Below are 12,478 nucleotides of genomic sequence, written 5' to 3' on the forward strand. Positions count from 1 at the left end.
TAATCTTTTATGGGGGACTCTATCGAAAGCTTTAGAAAAATCTAAAAGTATGACATCTATTTGGTTACCATAACCCAATGATTTAGCAAGGTCTTGTATGCTGATGATAAGTTGGGTCTCACAAGACCTTTTGCTTCTAAACCCATGCTGACTATCATTTAATATGTTATTAATTGCAAGGTGTTTCCTTATGTTGCTTGTTAAAATATGTTCTAAAATTTTGCAACATATTGCAGTTAATGAAACTGGTCTATAATTAATAGCGTTATGCTTGTCACCTTTTTTAAATATAGGTACAACATTAGCCTGCTTCCAATCATTTGGGATTTTACCAGTATCAATAGATTTTTGGAAAAAGAATGTCAAAAATGGAGACAATTCTTCTGCAAAATTATGTAAAAAATATGCTGGCAGATTATCAGGGCCAGTGGCTTTATGTGGATTTAAGTTTTTAAGTAACTTTAATAAGCCATTATTACTAATAAATATGTCTGGCATAGTGGGGTGGGGACTTGTACCTTTATTTGGCATAGAGGATGTATCTTCGGTAGTAAAAGCCTTTTTAAATTGTTCATTTAGGATGTTAGCTTGTGTATTTGGCTCACTATACAATAAACCATCCTTTCCTCTTAATGGTGATACTCCAGATGTTTCTGTTTTTTTGCTTTTAATAAATTGCCAGAAAGATTATACTTTTCTATCCCAAATTGAAGTATTTAGTTTTGATGTAATATTTGTTATTCTCATTGGATTTTGTCAAATGTCTTGATGTCCTTTCTGTTATATTCGTGTTTTATGGTAAAGATAATTAATCATCCCCTTCAGTTATTAGATTTTAGTTTGGTTCAACGAAATTTATACGATATTTATGGGTTAGACAATACTTGGTCATGTTTTATGAAGATTTAAGCCCAAGGCGAAGCCGAGGGCTAAAATCTTCATTAAACATGACTAAGTATTGTCTGACCAATTTAGAACATATTCACACTTTCGAGTGACCTAACACAATTATCCTACCCATTTTAATATTCAAACTTAAATATGAGTTCACTTTTTATAATGAACTAAATGTAAAACATAGGTAATCATCATTTCATTGGAAGGAATGAAAAAGCTCGGATATAGTTTGTGAGGACTGAATGGATAAATTGTTTTTCTTCTAATTCTGGTAAAATCTAATACTTATATATATCTTGAGATTTTTTTTTATTTTAAAAAGCAACACAATGTTATGTAAATCCCCGTTTTGAAATTTGACTTTTTTTTGTAAATATAAAACTTTCTGTATAAATGTTTAAATTCAGACCATTCAAAATTCTTGAAAGAAAAAAAATTCCCTCAAATGTCAGGTATATAAATTAAATAAGTATTAGTTTACCTACCACAGTTGAAGTTACCAAAATTGTTTTTGTTTCTTCTATATATGTGTACCGTAAGAAAATGTATGACTCTTTGCAAAATTCAAAATGCTTTGTTTTAATCTTTGCTCTTTCATCTTTAATCAGTAGGTTATTTTCCCATGGAATATGCCTTAGGGGATTGTACACTTCTTTAGTGCAGTTATTAGAGTTCACTTTCATAATTAACTGACAATGAAAAGACATTCATGTATAGCATTTCAAAGTGCATGGAAAACCATATACTATGAAAATTAGAGGGGGAAAATCTGACTTTTTATTGGACGAGAAGGGGTGAGTATGTTCTAAATTTGGTTTACTATTTGATTCAGAAGAAACACCGACATAGCTAGATAATAAAATTAATTATCTAATTACTACCACAATTTGATATTAATAAGTATTGTAACTGTCATTGTTATTAATAAATGTAATATCTATCCTAATTCTATATTATTTTTGATAATTTTTTTTATAAATTTAAATGTGACGTCGATCACTTTGTGTGTGTATTTTTCTTTCTAGAATTTCAAATGTGACGTCACTTTGTGCGTCGAGGCTTTGGCTAACTCGACTGTGTATTTTTATGTGCTGGATTAGGTTGTTTTATGTAATGTATTTGTTTTTATTCTGTAGTTAAATACCATTTAAGTTTTATTATGTTTATTTATTATATAGTCATGTTATAGAATTTACTGCAAAAGTAGGATATTCTTGTCCCTGGCAAAAAACCCTAGACGTATTGGGCACAACATTTTGGAACTTTTGGTCCTCAGTTCTCTTCAACTTTGTACTTGTTTTGGCTTTCGAACTTTTTCCACCTGAGCGTCACTGGTTAGTCTTTTGTGGACGAAACGCACGTCTGGCGTATTAATTTTTAAACCTGATACCTTTTGCTAGCTTTTATCCGTGTGTTTCTCCTTCCTATATATTCTCCCATTTATTTGTATTGTAGTCCTGTCTATATTGTTGTCATTTTAATGTTATATTTAACCAAGTCAGGAAAATGGCCATTATTATTATATTATAGTTCGTTTCTGTGTGTGTTATATTTTAATGTTGTGTTTTTGTTGTGTCGTTGTTCTCTTTTATTTGATGCATTTCACTCAGTTTTAGTTTGTAACCCGGATTTCATTTTTTCTCAATCGATTTATGAGTTTTGAACAGCGGTATACTACTGTTGCCTTTATATACCACATCTTCGTATTTTTATACAGGTACCTCTACATGTTTTTTTTTCTCTCTGGTGAAAAAAAACTGTTGTTAGCTGAAACAACACAAACATCTTTTGTTTGCTTCAGGCGAAAACAGTCAATCTGGATTAACACTATGAAGAATTGTTCTATTCTTCTTTTAGAAATTTACCTGTGATAATATTAACGTCACTTTTTGTGGAGTTGATACATTCGCTTGACGTGCAGTTTATGATTCGTTTGTACTGTCCTGGAGTTCTGTCCTGGAATACTGTCGTAAATTCATTGGAGGTGTCCGCTGTTATTTTGTGGTTTACGTGTACAATTATATTGATTTACGACTATCGAACAGCGGTATACTACGTTGCCTTTATTCATACATAGAAGCTCTACAAGTTTACAAAAAAAAAAGAGGGACGAAAGATACCAAAGAGACAGTCAAACTCACAAATCTAAAACAAACTGACAACGCAATGGCTAAAAATGAAAAAGACAAACAAACAACAGCACACATGACACAACATAGAAAACTAAAGAATAAACAACACGAACCCCTTAACATGACTCTATACGATTTTCACTAATATTTGCAACTTTTATATAATGCAAATTACGTATACTAATCATGGATACCAGGATATAACTTATATATTTACACCAGACGCGCGTTTCGTCTACAAAAGATTCAGCACTGACGCTAGAATCAAAAAATGTTAAAAAGGCCAAATAAAGTATGAAGTTAAAGAGCATGGACAAATAGCATATTCTATAAACCAAAATCTAGTTTATATGTACAACAAGTATACATGTATGTGTAATGTCATGAGTATTTACAACGTTGATTCCATGGTTTCTTTGATATTCCAACTGAAAACGTGGGTAAGTTTCTTGACACTATGCACTAGCTAAATTTTGAAAAACCAGGTTTAAACCACCGTTTGTTCTTAACATGTCCTGTACGAAGTCAGGAATATGGCAGTTGTTATCAAATAGTCCGTTTTTATGTATGTTGGCGTGTGTTTTTGCAGCAGTTTTGTGTGTCTGTTGTTCCGCTGTTGTCCTCTTATAGTTGATTTGTGACCCAGATTTGTTTAAAATAAATTGATGTATGGCCTTTGAATGGCGGGATACTACTATTGCTTTTATTTAATAATAGTGGGTCTGGACACGTCTGATGAGTTGTTTATGGACCACCACTATCCTGTAGATATAGTCTGTGACGTTTGATATGCCTCGGATGGAACATTTGGAAATGTTGGTGTGTACAAATATGTTGCTTGATGTCCAGGAAAACCACCGAAGCACTTGGATTGAATCAGACAATTATATAAAAAATATTCTCTGAACTGAAAATGAAAATTAAACATCAGTAATTTGGTGCTTTTGAAATAGTTTTCTGAATTTCCCTTTATCTTGTAAAGGTTTTTTTATGTTGATTATACAAATTAGTATGTTTGGTAGTTGAATAGCGTTTATTGTATTGTAACAAAACAAATGATACATTTTTGACCACTCGTTTTATATAACATAAAATCGATAAATAAAACACTACAAATTATCTTGAATATGGAAAACTTGGTTTAACCGTATACCGAGAATGAATTGTATGTTGAAAGGCTCGTCGTATGTAACAAACATTAAATGTAATAACATTGCTATTTTGTATGAACACATTTTAACTATCCATTAGAAATATTATTTTGTTTGTACTTAAAGTATATTCGATAGAGAAAATACTTTAAATGAGTGATGTTGTTCAGAATATTAGTGAAGACTAAACGTACTATATTTCACATCCAAAATTTTATGGAAATATTCTTTATAAAGCACAAAAATGTCAGTATTCTCCTCAGAAACTAACAAAACCTTTAAATAGACTTATTAAAAGGGGATATAGTTACGATACTGTTGTCAGGTCATTAAAGATTGCATATTTTGGCTTTAACATTGATTCACTGATAGGGTCTTTGCATCGGAACTAAACACATTTATTTCTAAAAAAAAAAAAAAAAAAAAAAAAAACCAGTTGTTGGCATGACACGGGTTATGTTCTTCTCATATATTTTATGATAGTATGATACTAAACCCCTAACGGGAGGGATTGTACCTGATATTCATATGATGAAGACATAATCTTTCAATCAGTTTAATTGAGGTCTGGAGCTGGCATGTCAGTTAACTGCTAGTAGTCTGTTGTTATTTATGTATTATTGTCATTTTATTTATTTTCTTTTGTTACATCTTTTGACATCAGACTCGGACTTCTCTTGAACTGAATTTTAATGTGCGTATTGTTATTCTTTTACTTTTCTACATTGGCTAGAGGTATAGGGGGAGGGTTGAGATCTCATAAACATGTTTAACCCCGCCGCAATTTTGCGCCTGTCCCAAGTCAGGAGCCTCTGGCCTTTGTTAGTCTTGTATGATTTAAAATTTTAGTTTCTTGTGTTTAATTCGGAGTTTAGTATGACGTCCATTATCACTGTACTATTATGCATATTTTAGGGGCCAGCTGAAGGACACCTACGGGTGCGGGAATTCTCGCTACATTGAAGACCCATTGGTTGCCTTCGGCTGTTGTTTGCTCTATGGTCGGGTGGTTGTCGCTTTGACATATTCACCATTTCCTTTCTCAATTTTATATCCGTTCTGTTTTCTAATTCTATTTCTGGATCATTGTACACACACATGGTCTGAAAAAAAAATCAACACTTAAAAAGATAATACGTCCGAAGCGCTTTTCTTGATTTACAATGATATCAAAGAAGCCTGTTTTGATACTGAATTTAGAAAACAAATACAAAAGGATGTTCATAGAAGAGGGACGATCAAACTCATAAATCGAAAATAAACTGACAACGCCATGGCTAAATATGAAAAAGACAAACAGACAAACAATAGTACACATGACCCCAACATAGAAAACTAAAGAATAAACAACACGAACCCAACCAAAAACTAAGAGTGATCTCAGGTACTCCGGAAGGGTAAGCAGATCCTGCTATACATGATGTGATATCCTGAATAAAGGCGGCAGTAGTATACCGCTGTTCGAATTTCATAAATCGATTGAGAACAAAAAATTCAGGGTAACAAACTAAAACTGAGGGAAACACATCAAATAAAAGAAAAGAACTACGACAGAAACACAACACTTAAATCTAACACACACAGAAACAAACTATAATATAAAAATGACCATTTTCTGACTTGGTATAGGACAGTTTAAGAAAAGACGATTTTTTTTAAAGGTATGTGACTTTATTCAGTTAATGACAAAAGTTTTTACCCTATATGCATTACATTCGGAATTTCTATCGTTGATAATGTTGTGACATTATAGAAGATATATTTCAAGAATAAAATATTTGTTTTAAAAACCTGACAGCGATTTTTCGCCAATCATACAATATTTGTCTGTCCAAGAGAAATAATTTATCAATTCATAGATAGAACTTAGAAATAGGATTTAACCAATGTCCTTTTCGGGTTTTTATTTGTACAACAAAACTGGTAAGTTTCTGGTTACTTTAATATTCAATAATTTTACTCAATAGAACTCTGTTAAATAAGATGTTTTAAAATCATTCTGATGAACTGTTTTGATATGAATATCTTACGTTTTCTTTTACCTTCTAGCTCAAATAACTTTCTCGAATGACAGGGGAGGTGTATTCTATGCCTTATTGTTATTGATTTATTTATTCAGCCCATATTTTATATGTTCTCTGTTGATATATTTGTGTTTGTTGTTTTGTTGTCTGTTTATAGAAGGATACTTAAACTTACCGAATGCCACTGAATGATGTATAGTGTGTGGACCGCCACCAGCTGGAGATGTAACGGCACGATGGTGGCCCTTCTTCTTCACGAGGCACAAAATTATACCGATGATCATTCCAAGAAAGAATATGAATCCTACAACTGCTCCTGCTATAGCACCAGAACTGAAATATTGTGAAAAAAATTATATTCAATCAACCTTAAGTATGCCAATTTGGCTTCATAGCATCATACTGATGCCTTTTCCTTTGATTGATAAAGCGTTTGTTTCAAGTCACACGTTTATTATCGACTAGCAGCGTCAAAATCATATTGATATACTACTATAAGTTTTGAATATTGCAATTATTCAACTTCACACGTGAAGCTTACTTGAATTTTCGAATAACTTTGGGCTTCTGAATTATTCAGCTGGATATTGCACCTTTCTTAAATCACTGATTAAGATCCTGGCCGATTACCTTGGATGTGATAACCGCGCGGACGAAATGTCCACCACTAGTGAAATCATATAGTTGTAAAGATCATATCAAAGATACCAGGCTATAATTAGTTATGAGATTTTGTTTGATAATGGTTCAAAAGTTGCATTTAATAAAAACTGAATCGTTTTCAACATGAACTAAGCCTTTGAATACAATGCATTAGCAAAATTTACACGTACTGCTTTGATGAATTTATACAATAACAAAAGAAATGATGAAATGGACCAGGAATAACATCTAACGATTTACAGAACGACACATTTATAAATACGAAACAAGTGAATTTGGCGTGTTATTATAAACATCCTTTCAAAATCTTTTCAAGAGTAAAAATTCGCCAAAGATACCAGACTTATAATTCCAAGTACGTCAAACGGTCATTTCATCAGTGAAACTCGGCCAAATCCTAAACAAGATAAAAGTTCCGAGAGAAATAAAAATGTGTCCGATACTGGTTATGTGATGTGATTCTGGGTGTAAAAAACAAGCTTCATGTTTCGAATCATTCAAGTAATTTCGATAAATGTTTGCTTTAAGTGAATGTGTTTTTGAATTTGATAGATGCTTTTGTGTGTTTTTATTTGTGTAAATGATTGTTTTGAGATAATAACACAGTGATGACTACTGTACCCATATTTTGACTATTTTATTTATTATGTCTGTTTTGTTCACGCATCGTTGTAAATAAAAAGGAATTTGATGCGACTGTCATACAAGTGAGAGGTTTAGCGCTATAAAACCAGGTTCAATACACCATTTTCTACACAAGAAATGCATGTACCAAGTCAGGAATTTTACAGTTGTTATCACTCCGTTTGATGTGTTTGAGCTCTTGATTTTGCCACTTAATTAGGATTTATATATATAAATTGACTATGAGGGTCGGTTGAAAACAAAACTTTACGACAAAAGAGATGATTTCGGCTTGCCAATAGTGAAGCATTGGGAAGCTGAAATCATCACTTCGTAAATTTTACGGACGCCATCACGAGTTGGTTCACTGTTATGGCATATCTGTTATATAGATGATATCGGATATGATCCTTATGTCCCCGTCCCCTTTTCACGAATGTGACCTACCTATTGTTTGTTTTGTTCACGCATCATTATCAATATTATTAAATTTGATGTGACTGACGTGCAAATGAAAGGGTTAGCGCTATAAAACCAGGTTTCTACATTTGAAAATGTCTATACCAAGTCAGGAATATGACAGTAACTGTTGTTGTCCATTCGTTTGATGTGTTTTGTATTTGATTTTGCCATTTGATTAGGGACTTTCCTATTGAATTTTCCTCGGAGTTCAGTATTTTTGTGATTTTACTTTTTAAGCTTTTATGGCACTTACAAATTTTCGCAACAATATATATTGTAGATATACCCACAGCATCTGTATTCACAGTATAAATAGTAAACTTTCAGCGAAGATGTAGAGTGATCTGTACAGTATTCAAATGTTTCACATACTGTAAACATAAAATAAGTTGTTATTGATGTAGTGGGATATTTTGTACACATTTCAAATGCTTCATATACTGTAACCATAAACTAGATCCTCATCGATAAAATGGGATGTTCTGTACACAACTCTACTACGTCAGGTACTGATACATTAAATGAAATGTCAACGATCATATTGAATCGTCTGTACATATGTTTCACGAACGTTGTTAAACGCTGTTCAATAAACATAATTCAATTAAGCCGGGCTACAAACAAAACTCCAACATACATAAAAACGTACTGTAGATAACAACTTGAATATAACTGACTTGTTCGAGGTCATTTCAAGAAACAATAGAGAGTTGAAACTGGTTTTCTGGCAAACCAAACCTCCCGCTTATATGTCAATACTAAAACAACGCGCTTAAATCACATTACTACTTGAGATGAATACAGTACAATCAAACACAAGAACACTCAGCACCGAGAAATTCATAAATATAAATAATGTAATGAATACTACAACATGTAAACATAACATATGTTATCATCGTTGTAGTGGGATGTGTTGTACACGTTCCAAATGGTTCATGTACTGTAAATATAGATTAAACTGTCAACGGGCTGATAAAACTATCATCGCTGTATTGAAGAAAAAAATAACAAAAGTATCGAATCCGAGGAAAATTCTAAACGGAAAGTCCGTAAGCAAGTCGCAAAATAAGATCAACAACGAAACGTATGGATAACAACTGTCATATTTTGACTTGGTACAGACATTATTTTATGTAGAACATGGTAGATTGAAATGCTCAGTTGAAAAAATCAAAGGATTCATATATTGTTAACATAACATAAAATGACAACCTGAAAACTCTCCACAACAGACCAAAATGACACAGACATTTAAAACAGCTATAGGTCACCGTACGGCCTTCAACACCCAGAAAAACCCATACCACATAGTCAGCTATAAAAGGCCCCGAAATGACAAAGTTGGTATATTGCTACAAGGGTAGTGGAAATTGATAACTTCAAAATTAAAATTATCAATTTGCACTACCCTCGTTTGTCATATATTCTGGTACTGAGATGACCGCTTGTGTCAAATTCGAGGTATAAAAGAGGGACGAAAGATACCAGAGGGACAGTCAAACTCATTAATCGAAAATAAACTTCCACGCTATGGCTAAAAACGAAAAAGACAAACAGACAAACAACAGTACACATGACACAACATAGAAAACTAAAGAATAAGCAACACGAACCCCAAGTCTCAAATGAGACGGAGGAAGCCGTGTATGTTGTTTCTTTATTTTCAAGTTCTGACGGACATATAAATGAAGTCACTCAGAAAAGTATGATTTGTTCATGAAAGAACATCATCAATATATATGGGAATTCAAATGATCTGGCTTCCTTGATCTTGTTTTTGACAAGTGTCTGAAGGAATTCCGACTTATGAAAATTAAGAGGAGGTTGACAAGGAGAGGCGCACAGTTACAACAGGTAATTCTGATTTATAATCCCGATGAAAAACGTTTTACAAACAAATGTGATAATCTAAATACATAAAACATTTTAAGACAATTGATATTAAAGTGATACTTATAGACCAATCCAAATTTTCTAGTTTCTATTATCTAGTTTATAGAGGGAAAAATCAACATTACCTCTAGTACTATTGCAAAATTCAAAAACTGAAAATTTACAAACATTATGTCACTGTAAATCCTTTTCAGTATCAAAGCATCGACTATTATAGGCGGGAAGTTCCTCCATTGGACAAGCTTCATCGACCTTTAAGTACTTATTATGCATGATGTTTATGTTTGTGGTTACGATATGCGTCTCTGATTTTTTTACTACTTTTAATTCAAATTGCTGAAACACCAAACTTGGTCCTCTTGGGCCATAGGTCAAATTTGCCTGAGGGATTTTTGTCATTTAAATTTAAGAAAAGTGTGCTAAAAATCATGTCATTATAACCTCGAAGGGTTAGACTAACAGTCCACCAATAGCGGAATCGTACCAGTGCTAGTAACCGAAAATATCAATTTCGACGCGTTTTTATGGATTTATCAGGAACGCTCGAACCAATTATAATGAAAGCCAAGGATGTATTCAACTTAAACACGTGAAGAGCATACTTATAACCAAATTGGACATATATTGTAGCAGAAAACATCATGGCAAGTTCACTAAACACTAAATACAAAACGAAAGACAACACGGTTCCAAACAAAAACATATGTTTATCTTAGGCGCTTCAGAAGGATGGATAAATATTATCCCACTTGTCGTACCCATCGTGTTGCATATGATCATTACAAAATATGGTGATAAGAATCATTCTGTAACAATCAATCGAGAAAAAGAAGACTAAATTGACGTAACAATACTTTACTTAGAACAAATCTAAACATATGGTGATAAGAAACATTCAGTAACAATCAATCGAGACAAAGAAGACTAAATTGACGTAACAATACTTTACTTAGAACAAATTCAAGGTAATTAGTGTTTGTATAAACTTTGAGTTGTAAACCTAACTACTTAAATATATGAACTCACTAAATAATATCCCTGGTTGTTCTGTGACTTATTCACAGGGATACTCTGTCAACTGTTGTCGGTCGAGTATATTGTCCTTACAGGAAGGAAAAGTGCAATAAAGAAATAATCGGAGAGAATAAAATAAGAACAAATTCACGTTCATCTCTGAAAAGAATGATATTGATCGGTTTCAGAACTTTCGTTAATCAAATAGAGATTTCAGATTAGATATTATAGTAGCCTCATAAGTGTTGATCGAAGTTAACAGTAACATTAAGTTTCATAATCATTCTGTTTTACACACCTATTCCTTTCCGCATTTAATTCATCTTTTTAAAATATTTTATTTGTTTCCGATTAGAAATATCAGTACAGTCAGGTAATAAAAGGGAGAAGTTCACATTTTGAACACTGATAAACTTATAAATAATTATAGTTTACATCCTTTTTCGCATTTCGAGGAGAGAGTTCACAATGAATGGATGTAATGAGATTGCCAATAAGACAACTGACCACCAGATACCAAATGGATGTAAGCACCTTTTGTTACATCTTCTGACATCAGACTCGGACTTCTCTTGAACTGAATTTTAATGTGCGTATTGTTATGCCTTTACTTTTCTACATTGGCTAGAGGTATAGGGGGAGGGTTGAGATCTCATAAACATGTTTAACCCCGCCGCAATTTTGCGCCTATCCCAAGCCAGGAGCTTCTGGCCTTTGTTAGTCTTGTATGATTTTTAGTTTTAGTTTCTTGTGTATAATTCGGAGTTTAGTATGACGTTCATTATCACTGAACGAGTCAGTGGAAGGACGCCTCCGGGTGTGGGAGTTTCTCGCTACAGTGAAGACCCATTGGTGGCCTTCGGCTGTTGTCTGCTCTATGGTCGGGTTTTTGTCGCTTTGAAACATTTCCCATTTCCTTTCCGAATTTTACCTGTAAGTCACCTTCCAAATGAGAAACACCCGTAAAGGTTTAGTTAGCAATACCAATTCCAGACATGACAAAATTGAAAGCATAACAAACAAAACACTGAAGCTAGGCCTGATTTAGGAGTAAACAAGGAAAAGAAAACAAAGACGACAAACATCAACCAACGACAACCAAGTAAATACAGCATATGAAGAGGTACACATGTTTTTAGCGCTCAACTATTCCCTTCCAAATTCCAAAAACCTGCAACAGTGGAACAGTGGTCTACTTGCACTATATAATAATATTGTATAAGGATAAGTTGTTTGAAAAGGACTCAGGTCATCAATATGCCACGATCTCAAAAATGTGAACCAATAAAAAAGACAAAAGACACAAAGTACTGACCTAAGAGTACTCGCAGTCTTTAAAAGCTTTTTCAAACCCAATTTTTAGGAAAAAAATAATACCATTTGTCAAGACTACAATATCTATCAGTTTCCAATTGTGAACTTTCCATTTCTAAGTAGCAAGATTCCAGCAGCACCTGCATACTGGGTATATATCTCCCAATTGATACGATATTCCCGTGCTTGTTTTTCCTATCTTGATTTTCTTGATAGAGGGTTGCTGCTCACAAGGAAGCAATTAAACCAAGCGGTGAAGTTGAAATCATCCCATTGTAAATTTTACGGACGCCATCACGAG

This window comes from Mytilus edulis, chromosome 1, assembly GCF_963676685.1.
Source record: "Mytilus edulis chromosome 1, xbMytEdul2.2, whole genome shotgun sequence".
NCBI lineage: Eukaryota > Metazoa > Mollusca > Bivalvia > Mytilida > Mytilidae > Mytilus > Mytilus edulis.